General features: G+C 44.4%; 1 long non-coding RNA gene across 1 annotated transcript; it reads left to right on the top strand.

Annotated features, from left to right (window-relative positions):
• Window positions 1–1,385: 1,385 nt before the first annotated feature.
• On the top strand, window positions 1,386–19,159 carry LOC137299278 (uncharacterized). The gene is made up of 3 exons (XR_010957866.1): window positions 1,386–1,463; window positions 6,620–6,685; window positions 19,022–19,159. It is a non-coding gene; the product is annotated as an uncharacterized lncRNA (long non-coding RNA).
• Window positions 19,160–19,434: the final 275 nt, after the last annotated feature.

Genomic DNA, 19,434 nt, shown 5'->3' with positions numbered 1-19,434 from the left:
AAAACGGTCAATAGATTCTGATGTTCAGCTCACATGGATTAGATTGGTGTTAGAAAACTCGGTACAAATATTGAGAACATTTGCAGTTATATTTTTGTATTTCACCCCCACCCTGAATCACTCCTCTAGACCAATATTGTCCAATAGAAATTGCTGACTAGCCACACATGTGGCCAAGGCAACACTGTTTTCGCCACATGCTCTAATTTTAGTTAAAGATTCTTTGCTTACACACACACAATGCAGGTCAATGTACTTCATGCATATATTTACCTACTTCATTCAAGGTATATACTGACCCATTGAGCTAATCACATCACAAACTCAAGCCTACCACAATCCACCATAAGACACTGGAGCTAGAAAAGATGAATTTTTAAAAAATGTGCATGTGGATTATCATTAAAATAATTTTATGTTCTCACTGCTTCTGTGTTCTTCTGGAGATGGCTGCAGTGGGAGAGCTTTTTTTTAAAATTCATTCTCTCGATATGGCCATCGCTGGCAAGGCTGATATTTATTGCCCATCTCTTGTTGCCCTGAATAGATGGAAATAAAACTCAGGAGAGATGGAAAACGGGCTGCCAAGTTGCTATCGCCCGTATTTTTTTAAAAACCACTTTGTGGACCGTGAGGCATTTCTCTGATCTTTGACTGCTGCTAACCACCCAACACTTGACGCCAACAATATTACCAGTGTTTTTTTGTCAGCAGGTACATGACCAATGGAGGCATCGCGGCAGAGCCTGAATGAACCCTTATTCAGGGACCATATACATGCATTTCCAGCAGGGTCACTGAAAAACAATCAAAAACAGAAGAAGAGCAGGGAAATTCTCCCCTGTGTCCTCGCCAATATTTATCCCTCGACGAACATCACCAATAACAGATAATCTGGTTATTATCATATTGCTGTTTGTGGGACCCTGCAGTGTGCAAATTGGCTGCGTTTCTTACATTACAAAAGTGACTACACTTTTAAAAAGGTACTTAATTGAATGTAAAGTGCTTTGGGACATCCCGAGGTCATGAAAGGCCCTATGTAAATGCAGGTCTTTCTTTCTTTCACTGCTATTATAGCCTGTGCTTTCTCCTTGCTCTCTGGAAATGGAAAATTACATTGTTGCAATTGAACTCCTAGCAGATGCTGCTGTTTATCAAATTGAGAAATGCCTTTTTGATGTGTACCATGTGCCTATATTTCATCAGGCAGCTTCCCGAAGTCGGAGTGAAACTTTTAATAAATGGGCTATGTGACGAATAATCATTACTCCAGGAGCCTCAACACCTTACGGGAACACGCAAGTGGATTTATTGGGACATCGTCTCCAAGCATCAGCAAAAATCCTGTGCTGAAGTCTGAGGAATAAATATTAGCTGAATATAGTGACACCACTGTTCCCGGCCAGAATGGAGATGATTGGGTAATTCCCCCATCAATCGTGCCTAGAGACCGCACCGCTGTAAGTGACTGGGGTTGATTTTACGCACATAATTTGTATGTAACTATTCTCCATTGACGACATTTTGCTGGAGAATTCACCCTGCTTTTATCAGGAGACATTGCTGCAGTTTCGGTCGTGAGTTCTCTTTGTTGTAGTACGTTGTTTAAATAGACTCTGCTGAGCAAATAGACTGTTTGCTGTAATCCTGCCCCGCAGTGGTGTCAATAGACACTCTGATAAATGTTGGCCCCGATTTTAACTTTCCTCCCCACACGATGACGTCACCAAACACATTCAAAAGGAGCAGAATGTATATCGGTGGTGTTTTGCATTTTGCTTTCTGTTCCTCCCTTCTGCCCAAATTTCTTTTGCTTCCATTCTCTCTTTAAAAGCAATGGGGGTAATCTTTTACTCCTAGTCCACAGCTTTGTGTGTGCGAGGACTACAGATCAGGTATTCGGCCGTGGGTAGCACTCTCGCCTCTGAGTCAGAAGGTCGTGGAGGTCAGAACGTCCAGTTTGCGGAGTGCATCATTTTCCATCCGTTATGTTTGACTCGCGAGTTGGGCACACTGACATCTGCCATTGAATTTCTGATCGCAATTCCGTCACACGCACAAAGTTCTGAATTACAAAAATATCCTAATAACATGCCAGGGTACAGATCCAAGGGTGTTACAGGCTCTTCAAAACCTCAACTTTGTTGAGGTTTTGAAGAGCCTGTAACACCCTCGGATTCTACATGCGTGAGTCTAGATCATGAGTGTAGCCAGACTTATTTTGACTATGAAGATCATTACAGCTGACCCCTAACCCCTATCCTCACAGGGCATCTGCACTAGTGCATTTCCAGCCCACTGATGCCTCTACTTTGCTCAGCACAAACCAGAGACTGAATCTGGGATATGCCTGGAATCATTGCTCAATGCTTCTCAGTGCAGTGCAGTGGGATGTTTTGTTTCTGTTTTCAAACGAGTCGTCCTCGTCTAAAAGAAAATTGCATCACCGTTGAATTCTGTTGGAATCAAAGACTGACCAGAGTTCAAATAGTATTGGGGCATGGAAAAAGGAGATAATATTGAGCAGTGTCTTTTGAGATTCCATTCACTGAGCTAATTAAGCTCAGTGAAATAAGGAAATGGTCATGCCAGAATGAACATCAAGGGCCAGGGAATAATAAGACTGCTGTATGTAAGTGTTCTGTTACATCCTCCACTGTATTTTACAGGTCCAAATCTCTCTCCCTAATAATACAGTCCAGACACGTGAACTGTCGCAGGGGTCAGCAAATAACGATCCCCTTCTCAACAGGTTGCAATTTGTATTTCAAATGCAGCAAATTTTGGCTAGCTGGTGTCTGGCAACATTTCTTCTTTCAGCAAAACAAAATGTAATTATGGGATGATGAATTGCTGGTTTGTGAATTCAGCAACAGGATGTGCTGGCGGTAAGGGGCGCATTCTGATGCTGGTCGTAGTCCGCTAATGTTAAATTCCAGCTCAAACCTTTAACCCCCAAAGGATGGCAGGGTAATTTGAGTCAAGCCTTGCTGTGAAATGGCTAAGATTGCCAGCTGTAGAATGTACTTTCTCAAGTCTGATGCTTTAATCTATTAACAGGTCTGTGACCTGCGGGTGCTGGGAAAACTGTAAAAATCATAATTGCAAAAGTCATCAGCTTGTGTGCCTTACTAGCACAATGCAATAGGGTCAGCACTTCCTGGGTCATTGATTTCAAGCAACTATCAATATGATATTCCTTTCAGTGCACTGGTACGTAGTGCGTATGTGTCCAGGATAGATGAACATTTTTGATTCACAGTAATCGAGGCCCTGTGGACATCTTCCTCCTCGGATTTTTTCATTTGTGTCACTGACCTTGCCTCCTAGCTCTCTAACACTCTAATTTCATTCTTTATCTTTGAGATTAATTGCATAGTCCAGATGTATCGAGGGAGACAATTCTTCGAATGAGCTTTAGGGTTATTCTCATTGCTGTCCTGACAAAATAAAATAGAGTTCCAGCCTTTTACAATGTAAAGAAAGAACTAGCATTTATACAGCATCTTTCATGACCTCAGCACATTCCAAAGCGCTTCACAACCAATGAAATACTTTGGAAGTGCATTCACTGTTGTAACGTACAAACGCTGCAGCCTAAAAATTCCTCTAACGACAAAAAATGATCTGCTTCCAGAATATGTGTGGGTGGACGTGAGATCTTGGTAATATAACTACCGATGGAGCTACCTGAGTCCAGAAGGACATAGCTGTTAGACTGGGCCTGCATCAGGTGGTGAGGGAACTGACATGAGGGAATAATATACTTTGTCGTCATCCTACCCGTTGCCGACATATCTTGCCACAATAGCAATGGTAGCAGTGACCACCACACAGTCCTTGGGAAGACACATTCCAACATTAAGACATCCTCCATCATTTACTATGGCACGACTACCGTGCCAAATGGGACAGACATATCTAGCAGCCCAAAATGGGGCATCGATGAGGTGCTGTGACCCAGCGTATCCCTTAATTACTCAATCACCATCAAGCCGGGAAACCAACTTTAGTTCATTGGGGAGTGTAGAAGGGCATGTCAGGAACAGCACCAGGCACATCCTTAGAATGAGATACAAACCTAGTGAACTACAGCACATGTTAAATGCCAAAAGCAGCAGGCTATAGACAAAGCTCAGTGGTCCCACAACCAACAGAGCGGAGCAAAGCTCTGTAGCCCTACCACATCCAATCAAGAATGATGTGCAATTGGGCAATTAATGGGAGAAGGACATTCCCATCTTCAACCATGGCATAGCCCAGCACCTGGTTGCAAGGCTCAAATGTTTGTAGATGTCTTCAACCAAAAAAACCGAGTGGATGATCTGATTCAGCCTCCTCCCGAGGTCTCCACCATCATCGATGACAGTGTCCGGCCAACTTGTTTCACTTCACATTACATTAAGAAGTGGCTGAGTGTACTGGACACAGTGAAGACAATGGCCCTAACAACATCCCAGTTGTAGTGCCTAGCACTAAAACTAGCTGTGTCTCTGGCCAAGCTGTTCCAGTACAGGTATGACTCTGGTATCTACCAGACAATGTGGAAGATTAACTAAGTGTGTCTTAGAAAAAGGCTTACTCCATTTAAAATAATCTGGTTAACCCTTTGTTAAAAGAATGGACGAAGGAATTTATTGTGAATTCATTAACATATCTGTTACTAATATTGCGCAGCGTGAATTCTAGCCTTAAAGTCGATGACATGGCAGTTGGGAGGGTAAAGGATTTAGTGATTACATGCATGTGCAGTTTTTACAACTAATGGGTTGATGATCTTCATTTAAGGGAAGAGGCAGTTCAATGTAATTTTTATCACAATGGTATGTCCTACAACAAACGCTAACGATGTGATGTTTTTGTGCTATGAACAACATCTTTCCAATATGAGTGACACTGTCGCATCAACGTCTGGGAAAGTCAGCAATTTAAGTCTCTCTTTGCGGCCTTGAGACAACCGTCCGGTTCAAGTTTGCGGTTTCTCCCTTGGTGCTGGGCAGTACAAGCCGCAGTGTAAGTGAATATTCCAGAACACCAGGCGTTCCAGGACACAGCTTCTCAGAGACAACGAAAACCAATGCGAACTGGCAAACCACCAGCTGAGCCAGATTCACACGAGGACTAATTTGGAGGGGGGGAGTGGGGTTAGAAACAGTGAAAAATGGAACAACTGTATACAGACAACAGTTCTGAAAACAGCCTGATAACTCCATTTGACCGAGATTGTGAAGACCATCAGATTCCGAATGGGGCTGTACTTGTGTAAATTATAAATGAACTCTCCTTTGCTCTTTCTCTCTGGTTTACCTTGAACTTTTTTTTCCCGCAGAGAGAAAAATTGCTTTAACTGAAATTTTCTAGTCAGGAATTCAGAGATTTATCATTTGGCACACTTACTCGTGCTTTAAGGCAGAGTGATTCACAGTGCAGTCATCAATAGCAGCAGCCAGACTGCATTAAGCGGTGACATGCATCAGGAAAACTTGATATTATGTTTACAGGAGGTAAAAGAGTCTGGAATCATCTGTAAATTCTGACTTTAAATACCATAAATTGTCTGAAGTTTACATTTGAATCAGCAATTACGGTCTATGACACAACCTCAATCACAGTTAGATCTCCTCTTGAGCCGATTTGGATGTATGCTCTTATAAAGGAGCAATTATTCTCTCTTTCCAGAACCCCTCCATTCCCACCCAGTCTGATCGCCTTCAGCAGACACGACTGCTGCTGCCTGTCAACGAAAAAAGAAAGCATAAAAAAGAAACTTGTACGTGTACAATTGCATACACACTGAATGTTTGGGTGCGCAGCATGTGCGAGAGTGCGTGTGCTGGTACGTGTCCATTTGCTGTGCTTCACTTTAATTTTAGGGCACTGGTTAGTCACAATAGTTGATGGAAAAAGTACATGATCAGAGGACAAAGCAGTAACAGGAGTAGTCAGTGTTTGCTTTTATTTTGGGGTGGGAGGAAAGAGTACCTCAATTTAAAAATAGTCCACAGAACGAAGCACGACACAGCAAGCAGCAGCTTTGACTACTGAGGCTCAGGTTCCTAACTCAGCTACTAATGTCCATATGTGCTGTTGGAAATGGTGTTTCAGCTTATTTTCACCTTTCTCTAATGGATTATTAACACATTCTGAAGCTTTTGTTACATGACGGCTGGTAGCTGATTAATGCTTCAGGCTACAGGACAAAAACGTGCAACGTCCTTTATTCCTTTCGTTGACCAGAGGTCAAACTGGAGCAAACTTCTGTCGATGGTGCATTTACCTCATGGCATTGTTGTTCAAGCTGGCTCCCATCTCCCAATGGGAGACTCGTAGATCCAGGAAAACCTGGGCCTAAGGCTCTGTGGCCGGAATAAGAGAGTCGTATTGAGCATTGAGAGGCGATCGAAGGACACTAGTCTCCAGGAATCCAAATAGCAGTCCAAAAGCAGGTTCTGTTTTCCCTTTTAGGGACTCTACTCACCTGACTTTGAACCAGACAGTCTTATTTTTGACGATGCTATCTGGAAATTTAAAATGTGTCTCATTCGTCAATAATCTGGTTATTAAAATAAAAGTCCATTTTTTTCCCCACTGATTCCTGTTCCTTTTTCTTGGTCAGGTGTCTGACATGCAGAACCCATTACGAGGTCTAAGAGTCTTCAAACCAAACCGCTGAAAAATCCACGTAAGTAGGGGTTTCCATTTGCCTGATATGGAGTGTACACACTCTCCCTGTAGGGATATAGCCCATTTACCTAAGTCTAAAGATCTAGGGTACAAGAGCCAAGGCTTAGGCATCCCCAAGTCTGGAGAAGTGTATTGTGTCCACCAGTACAAGCCACATAGGCTTCGCACTACTTGCCCAGCTAGGGCCACCCATCACTGCATTGGCTCGTAGGATGATCTGGAGCTGAATGGGAAGCATCACAGTCGCCAGAGACAGGTCTACCCCTCAAGGTCCCAACAAGGACCTGGACTGCCTAGTCAATCATCAACGGTGCCTTGGAGTACTTTGGACCTGCCTGGCTTAGGTCTTGCATTATCAAGTCTCCTACAGAGAATGAATTTAATTCTAATCTCCTCTTATCAACTTGAAGCCAACTCAATCCAAGAAAGACCTGTCGATCCCCTCCCTCCGCCCCCCTCCCCCCATAATTATTTCACCTCTCTAGATGTGAAGGCATTAGATATTAGGGTTTACAATGAATCAAAACTGCTGTCATGATCCCTCCCTCTGCTCTTAGTCAATGGTAGCTAACTTGCCTCACTCCAGCACAGGAGTGTCTGACATAATTCAGGTTTGAAGAACTCAAAGCTACAGAATTGTACTCGTCAAGGTCGGATCATTGTCAACAACAAGATGTTCTAAGAAAAGCTGACAGATTCCAAACCTTCAGCATTGAATTAGAGTTCTCTTTTTAAAACAAAACACACAAGGAAAAATTACAATCCATTTTCTGTCAGTAAATGTCACTGTCAGTTATACCTAATAATTTGAAAAATATGAATTTGTGTTCTCACTCTCGGTTCCCAGCCATAAAAGGCTAAGGGCATTAAAAGACAATCTCATTGTCTGCCACACAGAAATGACCAGAATAAACTGCTTTGCAACGACAATTGGTATAAAATAAATCGTTCAATTTTTTTCAGTGATTTTTAACTACGGACTTGCAGAGATTGTGATTAGAATGCATGTTTAGGAGGAGCTACAGACAATGTATGTACTGTAACTGGTATTACCAAAAAATGATGGGCTACCTATGTGGTACGAGAGGATTGTGTGACCCAACGTACCACAATCAACTAGGGAGTCACTTTATCCCCATTTGTTGTCAAGTACAAGGGGCCTAGGTGGCTGTATTGACATGGGGACCTTGCTTGCTGCAGTTGGCACCTGTGCTTTTATTGTGAGGTAGCCTTCAACCCCAAATAGTACCACCCTCCTTCGGTGCACCACCTGCAGCAGGACCTCCAGCTCTAACATCTAAGAGAGCAGTGTGGCCCACGTGTACCATCGTGAACATCTTGGTTCACTTTTCTGCTGCCACCACAACATTCCCCTTTCACGATGAGCAGCCGCATTTTAAAAACTGCTGCCTCGCCAGATTTCGTGTTTCATAGAATCATAGAATCATAGAAGTTACAACATGGAAACAGGCCCTTCGGCCCAACATGTCCATGTCGCCCAGTTTATACCACTAAGCTAGTCCCAATTGCCTGCACTTGGCCCATATCCCTCTATACCCATCTTACCCATGTAACTGTCCAAATGCTTTTTAAAAGACAAAATTGTACCCGCCTCTACTACTGCCTCTGGCAGCTCGTTCCAGACACTCACCACCCTTTGAGTGAAAAAATTGCCCCTCTGGACCCTTTTGTATCTCTCCCCTCTCACCTTAAATCTATGCCCCCTCGTTATAGACTCCCCTACCTTTGGGAAAAGATTTTGACTATCGACCTTATCTATGCCCCTCATTATTTTATAGACTTCTATAAGATCACCCCTTAACCTCCTACTCTCCAGGGAAAAAAGTCCCAGTCTGTCTAACCTCTCCCTGTAAGTCAAACCATCAAGTCCCGGTAGCATCCTAGTAAATCTTTTCTGCACTCTTTCTAGTTTAATAATATCCTTTCTATAATAGGGTGACCAGAACTGTACACAGTACTCCAAGTGTGGCCTCACCAATGCCCTGTACAACTTCAACAAGACATCCCAACTCCTGCATTCAATGTTCTGACCAATGAAACCAAGCATGCTGAATGCCTTCTTCACCACCCTATCCACCTGTGACTCCACTTTCAAGGAGCTATGAATCTGTACTCCCAGATCTCTTTGTTCTATAACTCTCCCCAACGCCCTACCATTAACGGAGTAGGTCCTGGCCCGATTCGATCTACCAAAATGCATCACCTCACATTTATCTAAATTAAACTCCATCTGCCATTCATCGGCCCACTGGCCCAATTTATCAAGATCCCGTTGCAATCCTAGATAACCTTCTTCACTCTCCACAATGCCACCAATCTTGGTGTCATCTGCAAACTTACTAACCATGCCTCCTAAATTCTCATCCAAATCATTAATATAAATAACAAATAACAGCGGACCCAGCACCGATCCCTGAGGCACACCGCTGGACACAGGCATCCAGTTTGAAAAACAACCCTCTACAACCACCCTCTGTCTTCTGTCGTCAAGCCAATTTTGTATCCAATTGGCTACCTCACCTTGGATCCCATGAGATTTAACCTTATGTAACAACCTACCATGCGGTACCTTGTCAAATGCTTTGCTGAAGTCCATGTAGACCACGTCTACTGCACAGCCCTCATCTATCTTCTTGGTTACCCCTTCAAAAAACTCAATCAAATTCGTGAGACATGATTTTCCTCTCACAAAACCATGCTGACTGTTCCTAATTAGTCCCTGCCTCTCCAAATGCCTGTAGATCCTGTCCCTCAGAATACCCTCTAACAACTTACCCACTACAGATGTCAGGCTCACTGGTCTGTAGTTCCCAGGCTTTTCCCTGCCGCCCTTCTTAAACAAAGGCACAACATTTGCTACCCTCCAATCTTCAGGCACCTCACCTGTAGCGGTGGATGATTCAAATATCTCTGCTAGGGGACCCGCAATTTCCTCCCTAACCTCCCATAACGTCCTGGGATACATTTCATCAGGTCCCGGAGATTTATCTACCTTGATGCGCGTTAAGACTTCCAGCACCTCCCTCTCTGTAATATGTACACTCCTCAAGACATCACTATTTATTTCCCCAAGTTCCCTAACATCCATGCCTTTCTCAACCGTAAATACCGATGTGAAATATTCATTCAGGATCTCACCCATCTCTTGTGGTTCCGCACATAGATGACCTTGTTGATCCTTAAGAGGCCCTACTCTCTCCCTAGTTACCCTTTTGCCCTTTATGTATTTGTAGAAGCTCTTTGGATTCACCTTTGCCTGATCTGCCAAAGCAACCTCATATCCCCTTTTTGCCCTCCTGATTTCTCTCTTAACTCTACTCCGGCAATCTCTATACTCTTCAAGGGATCCACTTGATCCCAGCTGCCTATGCATGTCATATGCCTCCTTCTTCTTTTTGACTAGTGCCTCAATCTCCCGAGTCATCCAAGGTTCCCTACTTCTACCAGCCTTGCCCTTCACTTTATAAGGAATGTGCTTACACTGAACCCTGGTTAACACACTTTTGAAAGCCTCCCACTTACCAGACGTCCCTTTGCCTGCCAACAGACTCTCCCAATCAACTTCTGAAAGTTCCTGTCTAATACCATCAAAATTGGCCTTTCCCCAATTTAGAATTTTAACTTTTGGGCCAGACCTATCCTTCTCCATAGCTATCTTAAAACTAATGGAATTATGATCACTGGTCCCAAAGTGATCCCTCACTAACACTTCTGTCACCTGCCCTTCCTTATTTCCCAAGAGGAGGTCAAGTTTTGCCCCCTCTCTAGTCGGGCCATCCACATACTGAATGAGAAATTCCTCCTGAATACACTCAACAAATTTCTCTCCATCCAAGCCCCTAATGCTATGGCTGTCCCAGTCAATGTTGGGAAAGTTAAAGTCCCCTACTATTACCACCCTATTTTTCTTGCAGCTGTCTGTAATCTCCTCACATATTTGCTCCTCAATTTCCCGTTGACTATTTGGGGGTCTGTAGTACAATCCTATCAAAGTGATCTCTCCCTTCTTATTTTTCAGTTCTACCCATATAGACTCAGTGGGCGAACCCTAGGATATATCCCCTCTCACTACTGCCGTGATGTTCTCCCTAATCAAGAACGCAACTCCCCCTCCTCTCTTACCTCCTTCTCTATCTTTCCTATAGCATCTGTACCCTGGAACATTGAGCTGCCAGTCCTGCCCCTCCCTTAGCCATGTTTCATTAATAGCTATAAAATCCCAGTCCCTAGCAAATGCGCGACAAACGAAGCTCCCTGGGCAAGCTTTTCCTATGTAGCTGATTCAAATCAGGAGGCAGGCCTTAGATCGTGAAATTTGGCACAGCCCACCCCACACAGCATTGGTCCGGGTGTGCCCGTGCCCCAAGTGTGCCAGGATTGCAAAAATGGGGCTGGTGTTTGAGGTGATTGAAACTGGCTGCTGGATTGTGGCAGACACTTAGCATTGGATTTTGTGGTTCCAGGAACTTATCTGAACTAGTCATTAGTACTAGACCTGCTGACGGCAAGAGCAGTTGACAAAATGTCAGCTCCCTATAAGTGGCTGGAGTAATGATTTATTTTCCTTTTAACTATATTTAAATTGGGGTCAGCAAAAAAACTGGCATTATCGGCTGAAAGTAAATAGGGCTAAACAGGAGAAGTGACAGGAAACGGCAGCAATAAAACATAAAGCCCTTCCCAATGGTCCAGTTGGCAAATCCCCACCATATGGTGTGGTACATATAGGCCAAGAACTAGAACAGTTGTGGGGGGCAGGGGCGGGGATTTTCTCTGTGCGATTGTAATCCTGGTCTTTATGAATGGGCTTATGATTTCATAGCACATCGAGGGAGTCTCCACTGCCAGGTTTGATCCCTAGTCTGAGTTGAGTAACTGATCTCAGGTGGTCGAGTACGATAAGTAAGCTCAGTGTCCCTGGGCTAGATCGAGGGCAGGGGGGAATAAAATCAGTCAGTGTTGCCTCCATCCCCCCGCCCCCATGACTGCCAGTAACCGTGTGTATGTGAAAGATATAATATTACACACATCATGGCGCCAAATTTCTACAACAGTTCTGCCAGTGGCTGGAGTCATACCTAGCACAAAGGAAGATGGTAGTGGTTGTTGGAGGCCAATCATCTCAGCCCCAGGGCATTGCTGCAGGAGTTCCTCAGGGCAGTGTCCTAGGCCCAACCATCTTCAGCTGCTTCATCAATGACCTTCCCTCCATCATAAGGTCAGAAATGGGGATGTTCGCTGATGACTGCACAGTGTTCAGTTCCATTCGCAACCCCTCAGATAATGAAGCAGTCCGAGCCTGCATGCAGCAAGACCTGGACAACATCCAGGCTTGGGCTGATAAGTGGCAAGTAACATTCGCGCCAGATAAGTGCCAGGCAATGACCATCTCCAACAAGAGAGAGTCTAACCACCTCCCCTTGACATTCAACAGCATTACCATCGCCGAATCCCCCACCATCAACATCCTGGGGGTCACCATTGACCAGAAACTTAACTGGACCAGCCATATAAATACTGTGGCTACGAGAGCAGGTCAGAGGCTGGGTATTCTGCGGCGAGTGACTCACCTCCTGACTCCCCAAAGCCTTTCCACCATCTACAAGGCACAAGTCAGGAGTGTGATGGAATACTCTCCACTTGCCTGGATGAGTGCAGCTCCAACAACACTCAAGAAGCTCGACACCATCCAAGATAAAGCAGCCCGCTTGATTGGCACCCCATCCACCACCCTAAACATTCACTCCCTTCACCGCCGCGCACTGTGGCTGCAGTGTGCACCATCCACAGGATGCACTGCAGCAACTCGCCAAGGCTTCTTCGACAGCACCTCCCAAACCCGCGACCTCTACCACCTAGAAGGACAAGGGCAGCAGGCGCATGGGAACAACACCACCTGCACGTTCCCCTCCAAGTCACACACCATCCCGACTTGGAAATATATCGCCGTTCCTTCATTGTCGCTGGGTCAAAATCCTGGAACTCCCTTCCTAACAGCACTGTGGGAGAACCGTCACCACACGGACTGCAGCGGTTCAAGAAGGCGGCTCACCACCACCTTCTCGAGGGCAATTAGGGATCGGCAATAAATGCTGGCCTCGCCAGCGACGCCCACATCCCGTGAACGAATAAAAAAAAAAGACTTCTGCCCTAATTCCAACAGAACGTCCCAGCATTGGGTAGCGACCCAGATACATTGAGTTCCCACCGACTCTATGAGTTCCCACTCGGACCTTGTAAGAGCCTTGCGTACCCCTTACAAGGCAAAGGGCAGCCAAGATCCTCCCCCTGAGACTCCATGTGGTCCCACTCCGGCCCCCTGTATAACGGGACCAACCAGAATATTTGTACTTACCATGTCGATTCCTTGGCCTGAACATCTCTGATCTGGGGCCCACGCACCTTTTCTGGAAGGCAATGTGCCCCATCTTTCTCAGCGTGCCGACCTCCAGTGTTACACTGGGTCCCATCTGGGTCAAGATGCCACACTCAAAGATACACATACACAGTGGAAGTGCGGGCGGGGGTGCAATGCTGGCTGATTTTACCCCCGATTTAGTTGTAATATTCCCTCACTCCATTGACACTTACTTTCCAAGCTCACACATGAAGAATGGCCATTTTGGCAAGATGCAGGATATTTGCTGATGCTCAGCACGAGCTGATGCCTTCAGGAAATGAAGGGAGTGAAAATCGAACCCAATGCCTCCTGGAAACTGTGAGGTATTAGTGCCCCTAAATGGCAACTTCTGGTACTGCAGTCATTCTTGGATTGTCATAATTTGAGAACACAAAGTCACACATGAGAAAAGGTCAAAGCTCACGACATACAGGCTGTTGTGTATTACAAGGCAGTAATGTACTTCAGAGATCGGATGACGACATACACCAGCTGAAAATGAAGGTCAAGTTGACTATCAATGTCATTTGAGCTCCGTGATGTGTAACTAGCTGCTTTTAAATGCACATCTGCCTGAATTATTCTGTGTAACTTGCACAGATTCGTTCATTTACATTGTTTGAAAAAAAATTGAAACCCATAAATGGAGAGCGAAGTCCTATATTTGGTTCATGTGATACAAATTGAAGGGATAATGGAGCAGAATTCACACTGCAGTAATATTTGAGCTAGCCGCCCTTAGTGTTTCTGTGCCTCTTAGCGGGAATGACTGTTCAGCACCCCCTTTAACATCTTTGCACGGCGGCAACATTTTTTGGGACAAGGAGCTAGGCCGTTCAGGAGTGAAATCAGGAAGCATTTTACTACTGCAAAGGGTAGTGGAAATCTGGAATTCTCGTCCCCAAAAGGCTGTGGTCAATTGAAATTCTCAAGACTCATAGCAACAGATTTTTATTAGGTGCGGGTATCAAGGGATTTGGATCAAAGGCGGGTAAATGGAGTTGAGCTACAGATCAGCCATGACCTATCAGTCAGGTTTAGACTAATTTGCGACTACACCAGGACACGTTAAAATTCAAGAGCACTGTCTTTTTCATTGCTTTTACATCTCACCATTGTCACATCTGGCAAATTCAATGACATTCACTTTTTGTCTTCAGTCTGGTACTCAACTGAGACTACATATGTTTCGCATATATAGGCTGTGATTCACTGGCAGCCACATAAGTTCCGTAGCCACTGGGTAGATGCTGAGAGGCTGTTTCCCCTGGCGAGAGGGTCTAGAACTCGGGGGCATAGTCTCAGGATAAGGGGTCGGCCATTTAGGACTGAGATGAGGAGAAATTTCTTCACTCAGAGGGTTGTGAATCTTTGGAATTCTCTACTCCTGAGGGCTGTGGATGCTCAGTCGTTGAGTATATTCAAGGCTGAGATCGATAGATTTTTGGACTCTAAGGGAATCAAGGGATAGGACGGGAAAGTGGAGTTGAGGTCAAAGATCAGCCATGATCTGACTGAATGGCGGAGGCAGGCTCGAGGGGCCGTATGGCCTACTCCTGCTTCTATTTCTTATGATCTTATGTAGCTACCAAAGGAGGTCAGAGGCTGGGTTTCCTCGGACGAGTGGCTCACCTCTCAACCATCTACAAGATGCATATCAGGAGTGTGATAGAATACTCCACTTGCCTGGATGAATGCAGCTGCATCGACACTCCAGAAGCTCGACACCATTCAGGGCAAAGCAGTCTGCATGATCGGCATTTCATCCATTCGCTTAAACATCCACTCTCTCCCCCACCGGCGCACCATGCCTGCAATATGTACTATCTACAGGATGCACTGTAGCAACTCGCCAAGACTTCTTCGGCAGCATCTCCCAAACCCTCGACCTCCACCATCTAGAACATTAAGGGCAGCAGATGTATGGGAGTTTAGAAGGTTAAGGGATGATCTGATTGAAGTTTATAAGATATTAAGGGGAACGGATAGGGTGGATAGAGAGAAACTATTTCCACTGGTTAGGGATTCTAGGAGCATGGGGCACAGTCTAAAAATTGGAGCCAGACCTTTCAGGAGCGAGATTAGAAAACATTTCGACACACAAATGGTGGTAGAAGTTTGGAACTCTCTTCCGCAAACGGCAATTGATACTAGCTCAATTGCTAAATTGAAATCTGAGATAGATAGCTTTTTGGCAACCAAAGGTATTAAGGGATATGGGCCAAAGGCAGGTATATGGAGTTAGATCACAGATCAGCCATGATCTTATCAAATGGCGGAGCAGGCACGAGGGGCTGAATGGCCTACTCCTGTTCCTATATTCCTATGTTCTTATGGAACACCATCACCTCCAAGTTCCCCTCCAAGTCACACAGCATCCTGACTTAGACATATATCGCAGTTCCTTCATCGTCACTGGGTCAAAATCCTGGAACTTCCTATCTCACAGCACTGTGGGAGTATCTGCACATGGACTGCAGCGGTTGAAGAAGAAGACACACCGCCACCTTCTCAAGGAAAACTAGGGATGGGCAATAAATTCCAGCCTTCCCAGCGACGCCTAGATCCCGAGAATATTTTGTTAAAAAACAATCTAGTTACATAGCACTGACTTGGAAATTGAAAGTGCGCCACCTTTAGCAGTAAGCTCCCAGTGCATCTCTGTCAACAAAGAAATCGCATTTCGTAGAGCTGTGACGGGTCTACGGTATCTGACGGGTGGAAGCAGTTGCCTGAACCAGGAGGAGCATTGAACAAACAAGAAATTTCAATGCAGATGGACTGTTCCGAAATGAAGAAAAAGGTGAAAATATTTACGCTGTTCTTGATTGTTGTTGCCATTTATTTCCAAAGGGATTTATCGGTGATATTGAACCGTGCTCTTTTCTTACCAAAATAAAAAAGTCGAGCTGCCATTAATGGGCCCAGCTGGTTAATGGCCGTATACAATGAAGTCATCCAAACCCCTGGTACATGTTGTTTGCCAATCTCAGCAGGGGTGACCTCAGCGCACATGGACAAGAGTCCAGCTGCTGATCGGGTGTTTGTGTATACATCCGAAAATGTGGCGCCCTCATCGGAGAGTGGAAGTGAGAATGGGATTGGAAGAGGCCATGTAAATTGGTTTCTCTAACCCATAGTAAACCTGAGAGCAATTAGTTCTCAGTTTGCTGTGTACACTGCACCCTTACTTTCCCCTGTTGGTTCAGTGACGAGCAAAGTGAGTGGTAGTAGAGCCTTGGTGATGAGGAAAGTCCCAAGGTTGATGCCTAATGTGTGCATCAAAACTAAGATTGATAAATTTTTGTTAGGTAAGGGTATAAATGGATATGGAACCAAGGCGGGTAAATGGAGTTAAGGTACACATCAGTCATGATCTAATTGAATGGCAGAACAGGCTCAAAGGGGGAAAGGTGTCCTCCTGTTCCCATGTTCTCATGAAGCTGGGCTTTCACTGGTCCAAATGGTTCAGCCACTCCCAAGAGAACTCAATAAGCCATCAGAGGAGCTATCCATCGAGCCCATGCCGGCTCTTTGTAAGAGTTAAACTTAGTCCAATTCCCCCACTCTTACCCCGTAGCCCTGCAAATTTTTTCCCTTCAAGTATTTATCCAATTCCTTTTTAAAAGCCGCAATTGAATTTGCTTCCACCACCCTTTCAGGCAGCGCATTCCAGATCATAACTACTCGCTGCGTAAAAAGTTTTTCCTCAAGTCGCCTTTGGTTCTTTTGCCAATCATCTTAAATCTCTGTCCTCAGGTCTTCGACCCTTCCACCAATGGGAACAGTTTCTCTTTATTTACTTTATCTAAACCCTTCATGATTTTGAACTCTTCTATCAAATCTCCTCTTAACCTTCTCTGCTCTAAGGAGAACAACCCCAGCTCCTCCAGTCTATCCACGACTCTGAAGTCCTCATCCCTGGAACCATTCTAGTAAATCTTTTCTGCACCCTTTCTAAGGCCTTCACATCCTTCCTAAAGTGCGGTGCCCAAAACTGGACACAATACTCCAGCTGTGGCCGAACCAGTATTTTATAAAGGTTCAACAAAACTCCTTTGCTTTTGTACTCTATGCCTCTATTTATAAAGCCCAGGATCCCGTATGCTTTGTTAACCGCTTTCTCAATCTGTCCTGCCACCATCAAAGATTTGTGCATATATACCCCCAGGTCTCTCTATTCCTGCACCCCCTTTAGAATTGTACCATTTAGTTTATATTGCCTCTCCTCGTTCTTTCTACCAAAATGTATCACTTCGCACTTCTCTGCTTTAAATTTCATCTGCCATGTGTCCGCCCATTTCACCAGCCTGTCTATGTCCTCTTGGAGTCTATTACTATCCTCCTCACTGTTTACTACACTTCCAAGTTTTGTGTCATCTGCAAATTTTGAAATCGTGCCCTGTACACTCAAGCCCATTAATATATATCAAAAAAAGCAGTGGTCCTAGTACCGACCTCTGGGGAACACCACTGAACACTTTCCTCCAGTCAGAAAAACAACCGTTCACCACTACTCTCCGTTTCCTGTCATTTAGCCAATTTCGTATCCATACTGCCACTGCCCCTTTTATGCCATGGGCTTCAATTTTGAAGAAAAATGTTTATTATGCAAGTCCATATACACAACATCAACTGCATTGCCCCCATAATCCTTCTCTGTTACCTCATGAGAAAACTCAATCAAGTTAGTTAAACACGATTTGCCTTTAACGAATCCGTGATGGCTTCCCTTTATTAATCCACACTTGTCCATGTGACTATTAATTTTGTCCCAGATTATCAGCTTCCCACCACCGAGGTTAAACTCACTGGCCTGTAGTTGCCGGGTTTATCCTTACACCCCTTTTTTGAACAAGGGTGTAAAAATTTGCAATTCTCCAGTCCTCTGGCACCACCCCCATATCTAAGGAGGATTGGAATATTACAGCCAGGCCTCTGCAATTTCCACCTGTACACCCCTCAGCCACCTAGGATGCATCCTAACAAGTTAATCTTGTTAATAGTAACTTTGAGACTGTAATTTCCCAAACTGTCCCATCTGCAAACAGAAACTTTTAAGCAGTAATTCATTAAATAGTTCTTTTTACTGAAAAAAACAATTTTCCTTGGGAAAGAGAAAGGAAAAAAATTACATGCCATTTGTTTTTATAATATAAATATGAGACATCAATTTCCACCCTTCTCTGTAAAATTGTCAATTTCACATTCCTTCCATTTGGTGCTGGATAGTAATATGTTTTTTCAGCCTTTTGTCAACTCTTCATACATTTCAACATCACTGTAAGCGTCTTTCACGTCCACAGAACTTCCCAAAGCACTTTCCAGTGAATGAAGTGCTTTTGACGTGCAGTCACTGTACTACGTGTTACGCCAAGTGTCACCTGACTAAATCGACCTTAAACCATAAGGTGCCAGCCTAGGCTCAGTGCTAGCACTCTCGCCACTACTAAAACCGATTAAGTAGTGGTTTAGCTCATTGTTTATGGGATCTTGCCGTGAGTAAACTAGCTGCTATGTTTGCCTACAAAGCAACAGTCGCTGCACTTCAAAAATTGTGAAGCACTCCTGAGGATGTAAACGACCCTATGTAAATGTAAGTTCTTTCTTTCCAGCAGGGGTCACTGGATGTGGATGCGGAGTGGGAACTTCGGCTGATTTTTCCCTCCCGACGCAAGGGTAACTGATGCCAATCGTAGCACCCCTTCTGCCACCCTGGCTGTGATCAGCTAACGTGGCACAGAATGGGAATCAAACATGGGACCATCTGGTCCGTATGGCTCCGTTGCACAAACCCTTTACAAACTGGGTCATCGGGGGAAACTAATCTGAGCTTGAGTTGAACCCAAATCCCTGAGATGAAAGCTGAACTATTCAAACAATTAACTAGTAACAAATTGGTTTCTGTTTCAGCTGCCAGTCCAAGCTGTGGATGACCCAACTGGTAACTTTGTGCCAGATCATGGATCTTCAACTGCACCTTCTATGAATTTTGAAGAATGGCAGCAATGGAATCGGCAGATCCCAGGATACAGCATTAATAGAGTTATCGAAACGGCAAGTTCATGTTTATCATCTTCAAACTTTGTAACTTTGAGACTGTAATTTCCCAAACTGTCCCATCTGCAAACACAAACTTTTAAGCAGTAATTCATTAAATAGTTCTTTTTACTGAAAAAAGCAATTTTAATATTTTTTACATTTAGTGCTGGCTTGTAATTTTTTTTCAGCCTTTGTCAACTCTTCATATATTTCAACATCACTGTAAGAAAGAAAGACTTGCATTTATGTAGCCCCTTTCATGACCACAGGACGTCCCAAAGCCC

This window comes from Heptranchias perlo, chromosome 28 (genome assembly GCF_035084215.1).
Source record: "Heptranchias perlo isolate sHepPer1 chromosome 28, sHepPer1.hap1, whole genome shotgun sequence".
Lineage (NCBI taxonomy): Eukaryota > Metazoa > Chordata > Chondrichthyes > Hexanchiformes > Hexanchidae > Heptranchias > Heptranchias perlo.
This window is presented reverse-complemented; position numbering and strand designations above follow the sequence as displayed.